Below are 17,838 nucleotides of genomic sequence, written 5' to 3' on the forward strand. Positions count from 1 at the left end.
TGCTCCAAGACAGGACTCCTAAGTAGAGAAGGTTACTCATGGTGCCAACAATCGATGTGAGTGTTACCCCTCCTCTAGCTGTAATGTTAATTTAAAAATTTAAAGAATTTATTAGTTCTTTGAGAGTTCTGCATGTGCTTTGATCATGTGCACCTCCACTCCTTCGACTCTTCCCAGGTCCATCTGCCCTTTCATTGCACCCATCTCTGGGTTCTTTAAAAAACCCATTAGGACCAATTTGTGATGCCTAAATACTCATGGCTGTTTGGTCTTTAACTGGAGTTTGGTCAACTAACCAGGAACTAAGCTTTTACAAAAATTTTAATTTTATGCGTATGTGTGTTTTTGCCTCAATGTATATCTATGCATCACTTGTGTGCCTGATGCAGGAAAGAGCATTGGATCCCCTGGAATGGAAGTTACAGATGTTTATGAGTTATGTGGGGGTGCTAGGAATCAAACCTGGGTCCTCTGGAGTCAGAAAGTGGTTGGTTACTCCCATGATGTTTATGTTACTCTTGCACCAATGGCTTTCTAGGCCAGTCACCACTGCAGATCTCAGAGTTCACAGCTGGGTGTGCCTGATGACTACTTTCCTTCTCCAGTAGTACACACAGACTCTTAAAGAACCATGAGAGCTAGCCAGTAGAGATGAAGCTCTCAGGTTGGGACAGACAACTTCATTTTTCCATGTTCTGTGATTCAAGCAATAGAGTCTTACCATCAGCTCTCAGGTTAGGACAAACAACTTCATTTTTTCATGTTCTGTGATTCAAGCAATAGAGTCTTACCATCAGCTTCTGGAGGGTGACCAAGAGCATTGGCAATAGCCTGTAATGTTCGTGGGTCTATGAGATCTCCCTGACTAAAAAAGTTCCAAAGAAGTAACCCCTTTCTGGCTCTGGACTTTTTAATTTGCTTTCCTGTATTGTTTAGTGGAGCATTGTTGCATTGCAGATGAACTCTATTCTTGGCCTCTGTCTTTTCTTATACTCTCTCTCCATTACTGTGTTCCACATGACTTGTTTTAAGGATCTTCAGTGTTAGTTATCTCTCCTATGGTCCCTTCACTACCCTTCCCTCCCCTTCTCACCCAAATTTAACCCTTCCTGTTCCATTATTCCCCTTTAACCTTTATACCAGCATGCTCTAACCCCTTCCCTTGAACCCCACCCCTCACACTACTAATTCCCTGAACTCTTTGGGTATTCCAAGTGAAATATGTATCTGAAGATTCAAGGCTAACATTCACATAAGAGAGAGAATGTGTGACATTTCTTTCTAGGTCTAATTTACTTCACTCAGAATGATTGTTTTCAGTCCAATCCACTTACCTGCACATTTCATAATTTCATTTTTCTTAATAGCTGAATAATATTTCACTGTGTAAACACACTACATTTTCATTAGATGGACATCTAGGCTGTTTGTTTTGCTGGCGATTGTGAATAGAACAGCAAAGCTCATAGATGAGCAGGTAGGATGTGGAGTCCTTTGGGTATATGCCCAGAGTGATATAACTGGATCATGTGGTTGGTCTATTATCAGTTTTTTTTTTTTTGAGGAATCTCTGCACTGATTTTCATAGTGGCTATATTAGTTTACACTCTGACCATCAGTGAATAAGTTTCTTCTTTTCCCATTATCCATGCCAGTATTTATCATCATTTCTTTTTATCTTGATCATCCTGACTGGGTCATATGCTATCTCAGAATAGTTTAATTTGTATTTGCCTGAAGCCAAAGGATGTTGAACACTTAAAACAATATTTCTTAGCCAATATATTTCATCTTTTAATAATGCTCTGTTTAGTTCCATGCCTCATTTTTAAATATAGTTGTACTCCCCCCCCATATTTAGTTTTTTGAGCTCCTTGTATATTTTAGATACTAGTATTCTGTCAGATGTATAGTTGGTAATGATTTTTTCTCATTCTGTGATTACCTCTTCACTTGACTGACAGTGTTCTTTGCTATACAGAAACTTTTGAGCTTTATGAGTTCCCATTTATAGATTATTAGTCTTAATGGCTGTGCTTCTGGAATCTTGTTCAGAAAGTGCCAGTGAGTTCAAGTCTATTCTCTACATTCTCCTCCATCAGATTCAGGGTATCCAGCTTTGTTGATGTTTTTGACTCATTTAGAGTTGAGTCTTATACAGAATGAGAGATAAGTATCAAGTTTCATTCTTCTACATACAGTTAGACCAGCACCATTTGTTAAGAGGTACTATCTTTTCTCCACTGTGTATGTTTAATTTCTTTGGCAATAATCAGGTGGCTGTAGGAGTGTAAGCTTATACATGAGTTCTCAATTTTATCGCATCGATCACTGAGTCTACTTTTACACCAGTACCATGCATGCTGTTTTATGCCTAAACTCAGTAGTGTCACTTGAGATTTGGGCTGGTGATATCTATTGTAGTTTGTTGTTGTTGTTTATATTGTTATGTGGGACTGTTTTAGTTATGCTGGGTCTTTTATATTCCCATATGAAATAGAAGACTATGTTTCCCAATTTCTGTGGTGAATTGTGTTGAAATTTTGATGGGGATTTCATTGGATATATAGGTTGTTTTAGTAGGGTGGTCATTTTTACTGCATTAATTCTGCCAATCCATGAGCATGAGTGGTCTTTGCATCTCCTGGTATCTTCTACAATTTCAGTTTTCAGTGTCTGAAAGGTTTTATTGTACATGTCTCTAATTTCCTCAGTTAGATTCACTCCAGTATCTGTTTGAATCTATTGTAAATGACATTGTTCTTTCCTTCTATTATTACCATCAATCCATGTGAGCGTATTAAATGGGTAACAGAACTTATTAAGATATAAATTGAGGAAACACACTCACGAATGCAGAACAGAGTAGACAGTTGAAGTTATCCTCTGATCTGACCGGGAGTGAATCCACCTCGCAGGCAGGAGCAGGGAGAAGGGGCCTGTGACCCTTCTCCCTTCCCTTTAAGAGGTCATGGACAATGGCAGGAAGCACCGCCTCCTTCAGGCCCTATAGCCCAAGGTCATGGGCGGAGCAAACACCACTACATTCTCTTTAAATCAAATCCTGATGTCATTATCTCAGAAGTGGACATGGGGCACTGCCTGCTCCTCTTATGTCCACATTGATTGATTGATCTTCTGCCTTTTACTATGCTTATCTCTAATTGGCTTAGAGCAGTGGTTCTCAACCTTCTTAATGCTGTAACCCTTTCACACACTTCCTCATGTTTTGGTGGCCCCAACTCTAAAATTATTTTGTTGCTACTTCATAAGTGTAATTTGCTGCTATTATGAATCATAATGTAAATATCTGATATGCAGGATATCTGATATGCCACCAACCCCAAAGGGGTTGTCTCCTACAGGTTGAGAACCACTGGCTTAGAGGAAGAGCTTTGTATCCTAGGATTTCAGGAGCCCAGGCTTTTACTCTGGAAACATTTACAACATAGTTGAACAATCTCTTTGATAGACTAATTGTAGGGAAAAGGGGCTGGCTAAAGAAACCCACTCTGACCCTGGAGCCCAGAATTAGGGAAAGATGGCTCAGATAAGGCCAGTGAAAGAAAGACAGTTTGGCTCAAATCAGAGCTATTTCTGCCCCTGGCCAACTGACTTGTGAAACCAACCAATCGCAGAACAGGACAGTGGAACCCTGGGACCCAAGTCAACCCCTGGTTGACTCTACGCCTAAGACATCCTATGTAAACTTCCCTGCATGGTCAGTTAAAAAAGAACTGTTTTCTCCACCCTGGTAGAGGCAGCTATTCTCCTGGACTCTGCCTTCCCAAATAAATCTCTTTCTCAAAAGAGTTTTGGCTGTGAAGATCTTCATTCACTGGTGTACAGAAAACCCTTGCTGAGACATCCCTCAGTGGACAGAGCAGGGAGGAGCTGAAAGAGCTGAAAAAGTAACACTTTTCTCCTGAGCCGGAGGAGATTGCTACATTTTTTTAAATTTCTTAGGCCAGAGAAGCAGAGCTCTGCTAGGAAGCCCCCTCAAGTGGGGGTTGAGCAAAGTTCAGCTGCAGCAGCTCTCCAGGAGAGGAGCAGATTGCTATTTCCTATAGGGAGACCATCCATCCCCTATCACATCAGGTATAGCCTGACTTTCCCAAACAGTCAGGATACCCTTCCCTGCTGAAACAGTTCCAGGCATGACTCTCCCAAGCAGTCAGAAGAATTTCCCTTTTGAGGTGTCCAGGACACACCCAGAGCAGATCTGATCTGAGCAGCTCGAGATGTCCAGGATACCTTGCCCTCCAGGGTTGGGCTGCCTCTTTGCAGCTCCAGCCACCAGAGCTGTCCTAAACAACTCAAGGTGTTACCTGATTCCCAGGTAGTCAGGACACCTCTCCCTAGAGTTGAAAACCTCATATTTTGGTGCTGAAATCTGGGACTAAACCCACAGAGTTGCTACAAATTTACTTACACTAATAATATATTTGCTATAAGTCTTACCATCCTCATCTCTCTATCTTTCAGTCTCTCTCTCTCTCTCTCTCTCTCTCTCTCTCTCTCTCTCTCTCTCTCTCTCGGCTCTGACTTTCCAATGTCTTTCCTACACTGTGGCTCTGGGATTTATATAATTCTTGGTTTCTCCTAAGGAAATAAGTCTTTCCACCTGAATGGACAGGAATTATAAAAGAAAGAATGCTCTACAGAACAGTGTGGGAAGGGTGGAGCAGGATCAGAAGCCCCAGGGAACACCTGGCTTTTCTCCTCCAGCTCATAGGACCTTCAGAGACAAAGCATCCTTCACTAACTTTGGGGGGTGAAAAAAAATAGATGAAATGGAGGCAATGAAATATGCATTTAGTGAGGCATAGGGAGAGTCAAAAGAAATTCTTTTCCTCTGATATAAACATCTTTATTCACACCTCCTACTGACTATTACCATTAATAATTTTACTAGTTCTAATTCTTAATATGTTTAATGTTAGAAACACGTGGAACACACACAGAAAGCTAACAAGTTACAGAGTATGAATATATTTTAAAAGTTATTGGAAGAAAACTTAAAAGTTTTACTTTATAGGAAAGTGTATGTTTACAACATTTTACACAAAGTTGAAGACATGCAGTAAACCTTGGTGTAAATAAACACCCAGATACACAAACATTAAAATCTAATCCCAGCTCCTTTCTGGTTTATGAAGCATCTCATGTGGCAATTCTCAGTTTTGCTTTTGCTCTTGCTCCATGTTTAGCTCACAAAGAGGATATCAGAACTTTTAATAGACAGTCTAAGTTCTCCTCTTGTCTGGTGTCACTGTCAGGTAAGGTAGAAATACATTAAGATCTAACATGGCCAGACAAGTGACTACCTGACACAGTTCCATAAAAAAAAAAAAAAAAAAAAAAAAAAAAAAAAAAAAAAAAACCTTTAAAAAGAACGTCAGACTTTAGATATTTCCCATGACCTTATAATATTGTAACATTATACAGTAAGGCTAATAGAGAAAAAACTATCCCCCCCAAAGTAATTTTTTTCTTTAAAAATTTCTAGTAGATATTTTAAATAACCAATGGATTTCCTTTTTTTGGTACTTGATCCCATGCATTTATAAATAGCAACACCAATCAAATAATTTTTATTTGAGGAAGTGAAGGCTCTAGAATGAGAAGACAGACATAAAAATATTTAGCAGTTCCATGACAAAAAGTCTCAGGAGTGAATGACCTATGGTCCATTCTGAATATTCTGTGCTAGTACTTTTGGATTTCTTTTTTCCCTGCTCCTCAGTAATGGTGCCTCCACTGGAGAAAATTCAATATTTTCTGGTTCCTGTGCTGGCTGGTAACAATAGGACTAAACTAAAAGTACAAGAGGAAAATAAGGAAGAGCTCATTTATAAGAAAAGGACACAGAGCTGAGTACATCTGCAGCCAGGAAAAATACATCCTCAAAGTACATCAACAAACAGCAACACTGATAAAATGTCAAAGAATCAGAGTGACCACAGGAGCCAACAGCATGTGCTGGAGCAATATGACCACCAACATGGATCATCTGTGTGCTGGCCAGTTTACGTCACCTTGGCAAAGCTAGAATCATCTGAGAGGAAGGAACCCACTTGAGAAAATGCCTCCATAAGATTGGGCTGTAGTCAAGCCTGCAATTAAATAATAATTAGTGTGGGAGGGTCCTGGGCCATTGTGAATGTAGCCATCCCTGGGCTGGTGGTCCTGGGTTTTATAAGAAAGCAGGCTGAGCAAGCCATGGGAAGCAAGCCAGTAAGCAGCAACCTCCATGGTCTCTGCATCAGCTCCCGCCTCCAGATTCCTGCCCTGTTTGAGTTCTTGTTCTGACTTCCTTCGGTGATGAACAGTGCTATGGAAGTGTAAGCTGAATAAACCCTTTTCTCCACAATTTGCTTTTGGCCATGGTGTTTCATCCCAGCAATAGAAACCCTAACCTAGGACATTGGGCTACGAACAAAAATATGAATTAATATCCATGAACACATAAGGATAACAATAAATTATTAAATAAGTCCTGACCAGGATGTCACTCATTCAGAAAATGATCAGATAATTGATTCTGTCCTCAAGGAAGTAGAGCTTGGAGTGAACATAGCTTCAGAGTCTTGGGTATGGGCTTTGTATAGAAACTTGCTTTCAGAACAGTGAAAAATAAGAAAGGGAGATGAATGAATAACTTCACGGCGATGGAAAGTGACAAACCCCATCTCCACCAGCCTCCCAAGAACAAAAGCAGCGCTGAGCCCTGTGAAATCCTTTACCCTAGATAAAGTATGCTGACGAAGTCATTTAACCACTACAGTCTTCACCCCAAGAATTCATAAACTCCCATCTAACCTTGAGGTAAATGCCAGTCAAACCCAAGCTGAAAAATGTTTTACAAATGACCACATCAGCACTCCACAAAAAACGTCAAGGTCATAAGGAACATGGAAACACTGAGAAGGTACCCCAGGCTATCGAAGCATGAAGACAGTGATGGATGATCCTGGGACTGAAAATGACCTTACATAAAACTAAGAAAAAAATTAAAAATTAGAGCAATTGCATGTACTAGCTTTAGTTGGGGACGTTCTATTCATGTATTAGTAGTAAACATGCACCATAATAACTTAAGTTGACAGGGTTGTTGCTCTCCGCCTGTGCCATGCTCCAAGGTGCTCCATAGTGTGTGTGGAGTTTCAGAACGTGCCTTGCTTTGAGAGACTCTGTTCTACAAGCAGCGTGCAGCTTCACTCGGAGGATGGAAGTTGATTCTTCACCTTGCTAGACAGGTGATCGGCAACATCTGTCTACCTGTGTAGCATGGGCTGATAAATGGTGTATCCCTGGGAGCAGAAAGGGGACTATAAATTTATCAGGGTGAACTGGGATCTCAGAAGTACATGTGTATATTGTACCTAGGCAACCAGTCCCAAGGACTTATGCACACACCAGACCACAGAGAGGATGCAGCTCCCTCAGCTAGGCCACATAGAGTGGATGGCACTGAGTACCACAGTGGTGACTGCCCCTCTACCGGTCTGGACACTGTAACTATCAAGGACTGACAGGCAGAAAATTCTCAGCTGTCCCCGGGGCTTCAGCTTGTGTTGGTCCCTCTTGTTCCTGTTCCTTGCTTTGCTGATTGCCCACACAGACCTCCGTCCATCATACGCTCACCCATTTGTTTTTATGGACCCCATGCCCTGTTACCTCCATAGCTGGACTCAACTCTATAGCTCATTTCTCACTCAACAGCCTAACTCTGTGGCCAACAGGAAGAGCCAGCCATAGAAGTTCTTCTGCAGCTCACTTGGGCTCCTGATCTCATCAACACAGACTGTTTGTATCTCCATTCTTGCCCCTGCTTCTCGGTGATGAGGCCAAGTGGAGTGACTGCCAGGCAAAGAGACTGAACTGGGAGCTACAGGTCCTGAGTTTGTTACTCCCCATCTGGCATTCGTTAAATTCTAACAACAATCACTGAGTTATACGGCTTTTCCTGGTTTACAAAAGAGGAAGGAGGCTGGGGATACAAGTTGTGCTGAATCGTGCTTTGGAGAGTGGCAGAAGCTAAGACAGGTACTCAGAGCCAGGTGGGAGAGAAGGGCTTGAAGCCAGTGCCTTCAGGTACCTGGGCAAAAAGAGGGCTGACAGTTCTGTTTAAAAGATTGTGTCCTGGGGCTGGTAAGATGTCTCAGCAAGTACAGGTGGTTGCCACCAAGCCTGATGAGCTGAGTTGGGTCCCTGCGTGAAAGGAGAAAGGCAATTCCAGCAAGCTGTCTTCTGACCCATACATATGATATGCCATTTCCTGTGTACAATACAGAGCTTCTATGGATAACAGATTTTCTAAGATCTGAAAGTTTTCTATACAGAAAGTTTAGTATTTAGTAATGTTGTGGATTGATGTAGTATATACCTGTCTTGACTTTTTCTTGGTGATCTTAAGCTGTCAAGTGATGTCTCTCCATCAAGATGGGCTGCTTAAAGAGTGCGTGCTCACTCTGAACATCCCAGCTACATCTCCCATATTTGGCCCAGCATTTCTACTGTGGTATTAAAAGGAAGTAACATGGGGTTGGAGAGTGGACAGGCTGACTAGAGACTCTCTCAATGGCAGTTGTTTCTGTGGGACTGGGAATGGGGGTAGGCAGTCATATATATGAGGGTGCTTGTTCCAAATCTCAGGAAGTGTCACTCAGAACCAACCCTGAAAGGTGAAATAGGAGAAATGAAGCATGCTCTACTGTAGATGGGCATTGTTTGCAAGCAAGAAACATCTGGTTGGAAATGTTGCAATGGCACATGATTTACTCAGAGAGAGAACTGTGGTACCATTGAGTGTGTTTTTGTGAAAAGAAAGAAGAGACATCCGTACTAAGAATTAGGAGCACCTGGATAATGAGCCACATAATATACGCTAAGAGGAGAAGCTATCTCACCAGTGGGTTGCCACATTCAATAAGAGAAGGGTCTTGACAACAGATGGTGAACATGGAATTGTTAGGGCTGACTGTTTAAGTCCTTGGAAGGACCAGGCATCTCCAGCTGTCTGAAAGACAATGCAAGAGAAAGGGAAACTGCATGTTGCATCTTCAGGTATAATTCTCACAACTCTCTGAAGTTTCGAAGGGTCTATGGAGAATGAAAATAGCTTAAAATGACTGAAAAAAGCAGCAAATTGGGGAAGGAAAATTTTAGGTTGAGAGTAACACAGAGCTCATAGATAAAGAGTTCATGCTGTGGAGACCGTCAGAAGAGGAATGCCAGCAGGATTTTATATTTGCTTATTTTTGTGCCTTATACACTTTTATAATTTAATTAAAAGTAAATATATGTTTATGAGGTATAATGTGATATTTTGATAGTTGTTTTTACAATATGAGATTATAAAGTTGAGCTAGTTAAGAAATCTGTCACTTGAAGTCATTTGCAAATCCACGTGCTTTTGAGTCACTCCCACATACATTAATGTATGATCTTGATCTTGGATCAAAGCTCTGAGAATGTGTATCAAATATTAAAAGCCATCTTCAGACTACAGAACTGTGAACTCTTTATCCATTAGAAATCCAGATTAGGAGGGAACTTGTACAAGTTTACATAAGTGGCCCAAAAGAGAATGGTAGTGAGTACTGAAGCAGGTCCTGCAAGGAAGCTTGCCTCATGTCTGGAGACAGAACATCTCTGGGGCTCTCCGACAAACCTCACACCATGGAGGTGTGTGTGTGTGTGTGTGTGTGTGTGTGTGTGTGTGTGTGTGTGTAAGTCCTGCATGTATATGAGTGAACTGAGAAAGTGGAGGAAAGAGAAGGAGGAGAGGAAGGAGGAAAAGGAAAAGAGAGAAGCAAAAGGAGGGAAGGAGAGAGAGAGAGAGAGAGAGAGAGAGAGAGAGAGAGAGAGAGAGAGAGAGAGAGAGAGAGAGAGAGGTCTAAGGTATGGCTCATGCTAAAATAAGCCTAATATACTTCTTCTGGAAAGCAATATATAGTGTGGAAGTTCTTCAAAAAACTGAAAAATAGGTCTACACATTCTAGCTGCCTCACATCTGGGGACCAGTCAAAGGGAATGCAATCAACTCAGACACACTGCACATCTATGTTTATTGCAACAGTACCCACAATAGGGAAAAAAGGGAACAAGTCTAAGTGTCCATCAAAAGACAGATGGATAATGCACACATGGAAAGTCTTCACAATAGAACATTCAAGCTATTGGGAAGAACAGAATCCTGCCATTTGTGGCACAAGTGGGAGGAACTGGAGGACATTACATGAAGTGAAATAAATCAGGCTCAGAAAGACAAGGACTAGATGTTCACTCTCATATGTGGGAGCTAAAAATAATTGACGTGACTCTTAAGCAGTGGATGCTAGAGGTTGTAAAGAAGACAGGGAGTGTGGATAAATAAAGGTGGCATTTGATTATTGTACATTTCTTGCATGCATTTAAATATACATGAATCCTATGCACAATTATTACCAATCAATTAAAAAAAAACAAATTTCCCGTGTCATAGTTTCTCTTCCATTCCTGTGAAGAGTTGCAATAACCAAGACGACTTAGAAAGGAAGTCTCTAATTGGGGCTTGCTCATGGTTTCGGAAGGTGAGTCCGTGAACATCACTATGGGGAGCACAGAGGCAGGAGGACAGCTATTGTAGAGGGGACAGTACCTGAGAGCTCACAATCTGGACTGCAAGTGAGAGGTAGATAGTCACTGGTTCTGGAATGGTTTTGAAACCCCAAATCCCACCCCTAGTGACCACCTCCATCAAGGCCACACCTGCTCCAAGGCCAAATCTTCTAATCTTCCCCAGGAGTTTTACTAACTGGGGACCAAGCACTGAGATGTACGAGCCTTTGGGGGCCATTTTCACTCAAACCACCATACCTTACTTCAGCTATAGGATGTCTTCCTGAAGATCCCAGAATAACCCACCAACAAATGTATAGGCGGGTTGTCTATACATGAACGCCCCTTTGTTTTGACTCTATACCACCCTCACGAGGTGGCCTAGTGTTTCTTGGATCCTGACATAAAATAGTATCAATTGATTACCTGTGAGAACTTTTTTGAATATTCATCAAATTGTTGCCACGACAAAAGTAGTAATAATTCACAATTCTACAGTCTAGAACTTGAAAACTCTAAGGACATCCAATAGCCTATCGATTTCATTATATGTTATGTAAAAATGGTTGAGAAAACAATGTATAAAAATGTTATTAGTTACTCTCCACGTAAAATACATTACATAGTTCAGGTTGTTTTATTTTAATATTTTAGTTAGCATATGGAATGGTTCTCATTGTGGCTTTTGTACATAATATACATGCTACACTACACTGTACAGGTATCATCATTGTGTTTTCTTCGTATGCACAGCCTGCTCTTACCTTCCTTGTGCACCAACCACTCACTCCCACTGATCCCACCATGCCCAAGGGGCTGACAAGTCAATAGAATTTAAGTTGTTAAGGTGGAATCTTTCATAATAAGGATTCTTTAGTATGACCCATGGAATTCTGAAGCTCAGTTTGGTGGTTTTGAACCCTAGATCATTTTTGGGGTCAGCCTTTTCTAGTGTGTCATGAATGTGATTGCTCATCTCACTTGGTATTAGGTGACATTTGCTTTTCAGCAGTCGGTGGCATTCCAGCAGTGAGGCAGCTCCTTGATCTGAAGAAGATGTGAGGCTGTGGGATTCTTGGAGTCCCCAGAGGTGGCTTATGCTTCTATGGATCTGTCAACTCAGGTTTGACATGTTTCTGCTGCAGAGTTTTAATAAAGCCTGGGATTTAGATTGTTTTTCTACCCACCTGAGGAACACAGGCATTTGTCCTGAAGAACTTAAAGGTAGGATTCATGTTGAAGGACAATATGTTATGATTGTTAGAGGTAGAAGTTCTGTGTTCTCAAGTGTTGGAAACAAACACCCTAAATAAGTTTTCCTTTTATATGGGATGTGGTAGTTTGAATGAAAATGCCGCCATAGGCCCATAGGAAGTGGCACTATTAGGAGGTCTTGACCTTTTTGGAGTAAATATTGCTTTGTTGGAGGAAGTGTGCCACTAGGGGTGGGCTTCAAAGTCTCAGGTGCTCAAGCCAGGTCCAATGTGGCATACGCTCTTCCTGCTGCCTGTGGATCAAGTTGTAGAACTCTCAGGTCTCTCCACCACCATGTCTGCCTGTGTGCCACCATGCTTCTAACCATGTTGATAATGGACTACACTCTGAACTGCAAGCCAGTCCCAATTAAATATTTTCCTTTATAAGAGTTGCTGTGGTCATGTGTAGTGGGTAGCCATTCCAGCTTTTTTTTTTAATTTTTATTTATTTATATTTTCTATATGAGTGTATACCTGCACACCAGAAGAGGGCATCAGATCTTATTATAGATGGTCATGAGCCACCATGTGGGTGCTGGGAATTGAACTCAGGACCTCTGGAAGAGAAGCCAGTGCTCTTAACCCCTGAGCCATCTGTCCAGCCATTCCAGCTTTGATCTGGAAGTTCCAACCCCCATTGAGGCTTCTGCAACTGTCACGCCTACAAGGCGGGGCCAAGGAAGGTGCTGAGAGACCCGAGATCGGGATGGGCCAGTGCTCTTTCTGTTCTTGGACCCTAGACGGTGGAGATGGACCAAGCAGAGCTCCAGAGAACACTGCTGGACTGCGATACACCTTCTCCAGACCCCGAGACCTACCTATCCCTTCATTTGTAAGTTATCTACTAAATAAATCTTCCTTTTAACTACATGGAGTGGCCTTAATAATTCACCAGTAGTCATGGCATCTATTCACAGCAGTAGAACTCTAGTGAAGATATGAGCCAAGACAGACTAGAAGTTGTCTACAGTTTGCATTTCAAACTGGAGCTCAGGGAAATCCCTCATGTATGTTATGAAATAAATACTGACTCATTCCACTCATACATACCAAAAAACACCTGCATATCCATGTGTTCAATCACTGCTCCTAATGTGAAGATATTTGGAAGCGGAGTCCTTAAAAGTGAGTAAATTTAGATGGTGAGTTCAATGGAGATGGGGCCTCCCTAATAGAGACAAAAACCAAAATTTGTTCTCTCCACTCTCGGGACACAATAAGGTGGCCACCTGTAGCTCACATGATCTACTGGCATCTTGGCCTTGGACTTTGTATTGACATCCAACACTGTGAGACATAACAAATGTTCATGTTACCTAATCTATGGAATTTTGATGCAAGTCCCCAGGCAAAACACTGTCAATTCCAGACTTTCTACCTGCCACCATGAGCATTGGCCATCTTTTGTAAGGTGGATTTAAAAGGATAGTAAGTGAGCTGAGGATGTGAATATTTTCCTTCTAGTTTGTATATTTGAGACAGAAGTTGTTTAGCATTTGAAAGGGAAGGATACATACACATATGCACACACATACATATACATATGCACAGTTACATGTATGTACATGCATCCATATGTACGCATAAACACAAAGGAGTGATGAATAGTCTAGGCTTTGGCCAGCCAAGGAGGGGTCACAAGCCCATGTTTCTAGGATTTTGTTGGAGAGAGTGTTTTTAAACCTTTGGATGCCATAAAGTAAGTAAAGGGGAGCCCCTAGTCAGAGGCAACATGCAGCTGACGGGCTAAGCATTGTGGTCAGGTTTCCATGAGCCAGGACTGTTCACAAGCTTGCTAGAAGGTCATCTTTGACCCACAGCCTGGCCTCCACTGTGTCATTCAGTGACCCTGTAGCACCATCTCCTGACACAGATCAGAATCCCCTACTGGGGAAAGGGAATAAGTACTCAGAAGACCAGGACCATCATTGCAGAATAAAAGGGTGAAGGTCTGTGGGAGAGGAGAGGTCATGGGCAGACAGTGACGATACAGATTTCCTCACATCACTTGTGGAATGTTTTATGACTAAAACACTTGGGTTTTGTGCCTTCTGCCTTCCATTGTGTTTGAATCTGACAGGAGGCAGTGTATCTGAGCACTAAAAGACTGAGAACTGGCTCACCAGACATGACAACATGCAAATGTGTGGGTATTTTAAGAAGAGTACCAAGGCTCAGCTTGTGCCCCTAGTGAGTGGAGACGGCCACCATAATTCATTTGCCAAGCAACACTTAAGTGTCACCTGCCAGCAGAAGATTCTACCATCTTGTTTTTTATAAAGTGAATCACATTAAAACACAGATCAGTAAACAAGAGTAGAAACATGGCCACCAACCCATTGGCATGTGGGAAGTTGCAACAGTCGCATTGAATGCAGTTGTTAGGTGGCACTGGGGGACTAATTTCTGTCTCTGCCTCCTTCTCCCTCTTCCTGTCAGAAAGTTTATGATAATATAAATAATGTTTTACAAGTAAGTTTTATAAATTCAAAATGATAACTCCCTATTTTCATAAAGCCAGATGATCTTCAAACTGTGTCAAATTAACTACATGTCAAGTCTGTGTCATAGTGGGACTACTGGTCATGTTGCTGGCAATGTCAGGCCATTATCTCTGTAAGTCCTTCTAAGAGGACAGACTGAGAACCAGGTTTAACTTTACCTGGCAGGACCAGGGCCACAGTGCATTGGATAAGCTCATAGCAATTCTGTATCCAATTAAAAGCCTGGAATTCACATCTCTGAAAAGGCCCTGAAGGGCATGGAGAGTTGCTGTAATCTATGCATTTCATTGGATTTGAGCACATATCTCCTCAAAGCCTACCTCTTAAAAGACATCCAGCCAGATGCTTTGAATCTCAGGGTGTGAGTGAGGGGAGACTTGGTGCTGTGAGGAAGGGTATTGGCCTCAGTACTCTTGGGTCCAAGATGGTCCATTATCTTTACGTGCTACCAGATATCTTGGAGAAAAGAACACAATGTATGTTTTAAAAATTCCCTTTCCTTTAGATGGGATTATTGTTTAATGATAAACACAAATCAGGCAAAACATTTTGTTTAATGTAAGGAAATTGTGTTATATTGTTTTCTTTCCCAGAATGATCTTTCAAAGAACTATTTGTTCATGCACCAGTCTCTCTGCCTAGCATATACAACATCTAGAGATGCTTGCAGAATCCTGAATGCTTATAGATCTTTCTCAGTTAAAATTCACCCACACAGCAGAAGCTCATTGGAAAAAGAACACTTGGTGGAGTCGGCAGACTGAAATACAGAATGAAACCAAATTCTTCTACATTCCAATTCCTGAATTGCAAAGACAACTCTTGGGGGAGAAGCCAATGTTCCAGAGAGGACTATTTACATTTCCAATACAGTATGGGCTCAAAGGGTTTCAATGAAATTGGCATGTGATGATGTGGGTGGAAGGGGGTCCTGAAAGATGACCCTTCAGAGTGAATTATTTGCAGTGAAGGTATGATATACTATCTGTCTGTCTATGAGATACTATCTGTTTGTCTTTGAGATATCATCTATCTGTCTATGAGATACTGTCTGTGAGATACCATATGTCTATGGGATACTATCTGTCTATGAGATAGATACTGTCTCTGAGATACTCTGTCTTCCATGTGCAGGGTTTTCAGATGAGTTGCAGGAGAATGAATGATGACTAAATTTCCAGGTGTCCATCAGGAAATAAGCTGTCACTTTGTCCAAAGTGGAGCAGTTGGAGACAGAGAGCCAAATGTCACATGACTCTGGGTACCATGACAACCAGTCCAAGACTGGAAACAACCATCATTTCCCAGAGTGAGGGATTGCAAATGGCTTCCCACCTGTCACCTCAGCAACCAGAGACTAAGGGGGATAAATAACGCAATTCACTGCCTGCGTGCAAGCCCTCCTGATAATGTCCGACTTCTTCAGTCAGGTGGGAAGCTCGTGGTACTCAGGACCCTTAGAGAGGCTCTACTTCAGGACACATCTACGCCTGCTCTGGCAGTGTGGAATTTGTCATCTTCTCACTTGCAGTCTGTGAAAAACAGCACCAAGAGTCTCTGCCAACTTATACTGTGAAGCAAAAAAAAAAAAAAAAAAAAAAAAAAAATAAGGAAATGAAGTGAAGATATCTGAAAACAAAGCAGGGAACTTGCGGTTTGCAGTGTGTGAGTTATTTGCTACAGCTTTGAAAGTCTAAAGGTTTTAATCATCCACCAATTAATTCTGTGATCTTAGCACTAATAGGGCCTGGGTGGAGAGAGCTAGAGCTAGTAACCCTGCAGTTACTGCTTCTCTCTCTCTTAAAATAAAATTTCTTTTAAAAAGTCAGATCATATCTGGACACTGTGCGGCGGTAACTCTGGAGTGCTACATGCTATAGTCTCAGACAGTGTTGGGATTTGCCAACTTCCTTCTGTCACACCTCACACTGAAGTGCCAACATTCCCCAACGGTTTCACAAACTTGTTTCAATATGGGCAGATGACTTCACATTGCACCACAAACCTCATTAATTTCTTCCTAGACCTTCTTAGCATGGTGTGTGTTTCCGGGGTTTGAGGCATCATCTCAGGTGCATGAAATCTGTTGTGCACGTATGCTGTGTTTTGATCTCACTGAGGGTGTTAATTCATTTTGTATATGAAGAAAAATCTTTCCTTTTAAGTGCAAAGTGTTTGATAAAATATATTTTCATATAATAAGGCTTTAGACTGATAAATTAGTCTTTTGGAAATGGGATCTCCTCCCCTTACTACTTTAAATTCACAACACCCCATTGATCAAGTCTGGGGAATTTTGCACAGCACATGTCTATGATACACTTTGGTCTTCAAATTTGGTGGTGTAACTCAGTAAAACTAAGCTATTTGGTTACTTTGGAGGGTTTATCATGATGGGTTTTGGTTTGACTATTCTCCTTAGTTTCTTGTGTTAATATTAAAATTTAAGAATGAAATCCACCTAGACATGAGAAAATATCAACCTTTACACTTTCAACGCACAGAAAAGTATTTTGTATTTTTATTCTCAGTATTCACTGGTGTGAACAGAAAACAGAGAATGTACCCCAGAAAAATGCTGCTGGGAGGCTATTAACATAGCTGATATGTTGCTTAGTGGAAAACCATTTCAGCATTATAATTAAACCACTCACAGGTGACAAAACTATGTGCTTCCTGAGTTTTCTGCAAGTCTTGGGGGCAGAGGGAACTCTTGAGTTTTTTCTTCATGACATACTTAGAAATGCTTGCATCACACATAGCTTTGAAAGAGTATGCTAGACTGTGACTCTGCCCCGACCCCAAACAGGCAGTTGTTCCCCTCCAAGCATGCTTAGTGACAGTTACAAAAGGCCTGGGTTCCTCAGCTAAGATTTCTCTTCTTTGACTGCTCTACAGCACCTGCAGACATCACCACCTGGCTTTTCTCATATCTACTTATGGCAAGTGAACAACACATACTTAAGATGCTTAATATGAAACAGTTAAATGAACTGGAAACATAGAACAGAGGGTTTTTGTTTTGGTTTTGTTTTGTTTTAAGCTGCTAGATACAGGTAAGAAATAGCAATGCAAACAAATTCTTATTTCAAAGACAGGCCTGAAGCAGTTGAACAGGTCTCCAGGGAGACAAACTTTCGCAGTGCTGGGAAATATTCACTGCCACTGCATTGGCTAATTCTGAATGAAAATAAACCTTCGTGCAGCTCCCGAAGCACAGTTGGTGTTGGACAAATGGTCTACAAAGGACTTCCTTATAGCCCATTATTCTAAAGATGAATTTTTAAAAAACCATTCTTTTTATGTATAACAGTGCAGTATACATATTAAATAACAATGTAATAGAATGATTGGATGTAGTTTTAAATGCAAGAAAATAAGGTGTGGATCAGGAAATACAACTGCTTTCTTCAGAACCAACGTAACAATCACTTTTTCTAAATGGATTAATGGAGCAAATGCATTCAGTGAGC

The sequence above is a fragment of the Peromyscus leucopus genome, chromosome 11 (genome assembly GCF_004664715.2).
Source record: "Peromyscus leucopus breed LL Stock chromosome 11, UCI_PerLeu_2.1, whole genome shotgun sequence".
In the NCBI taxonomy this organism is placed as follows: Eukaryota; Metazoa; Chordata; class Mammalia; order Rodentia; family Cricetidae; genus Peromyscus; species Peromyscus leucopus.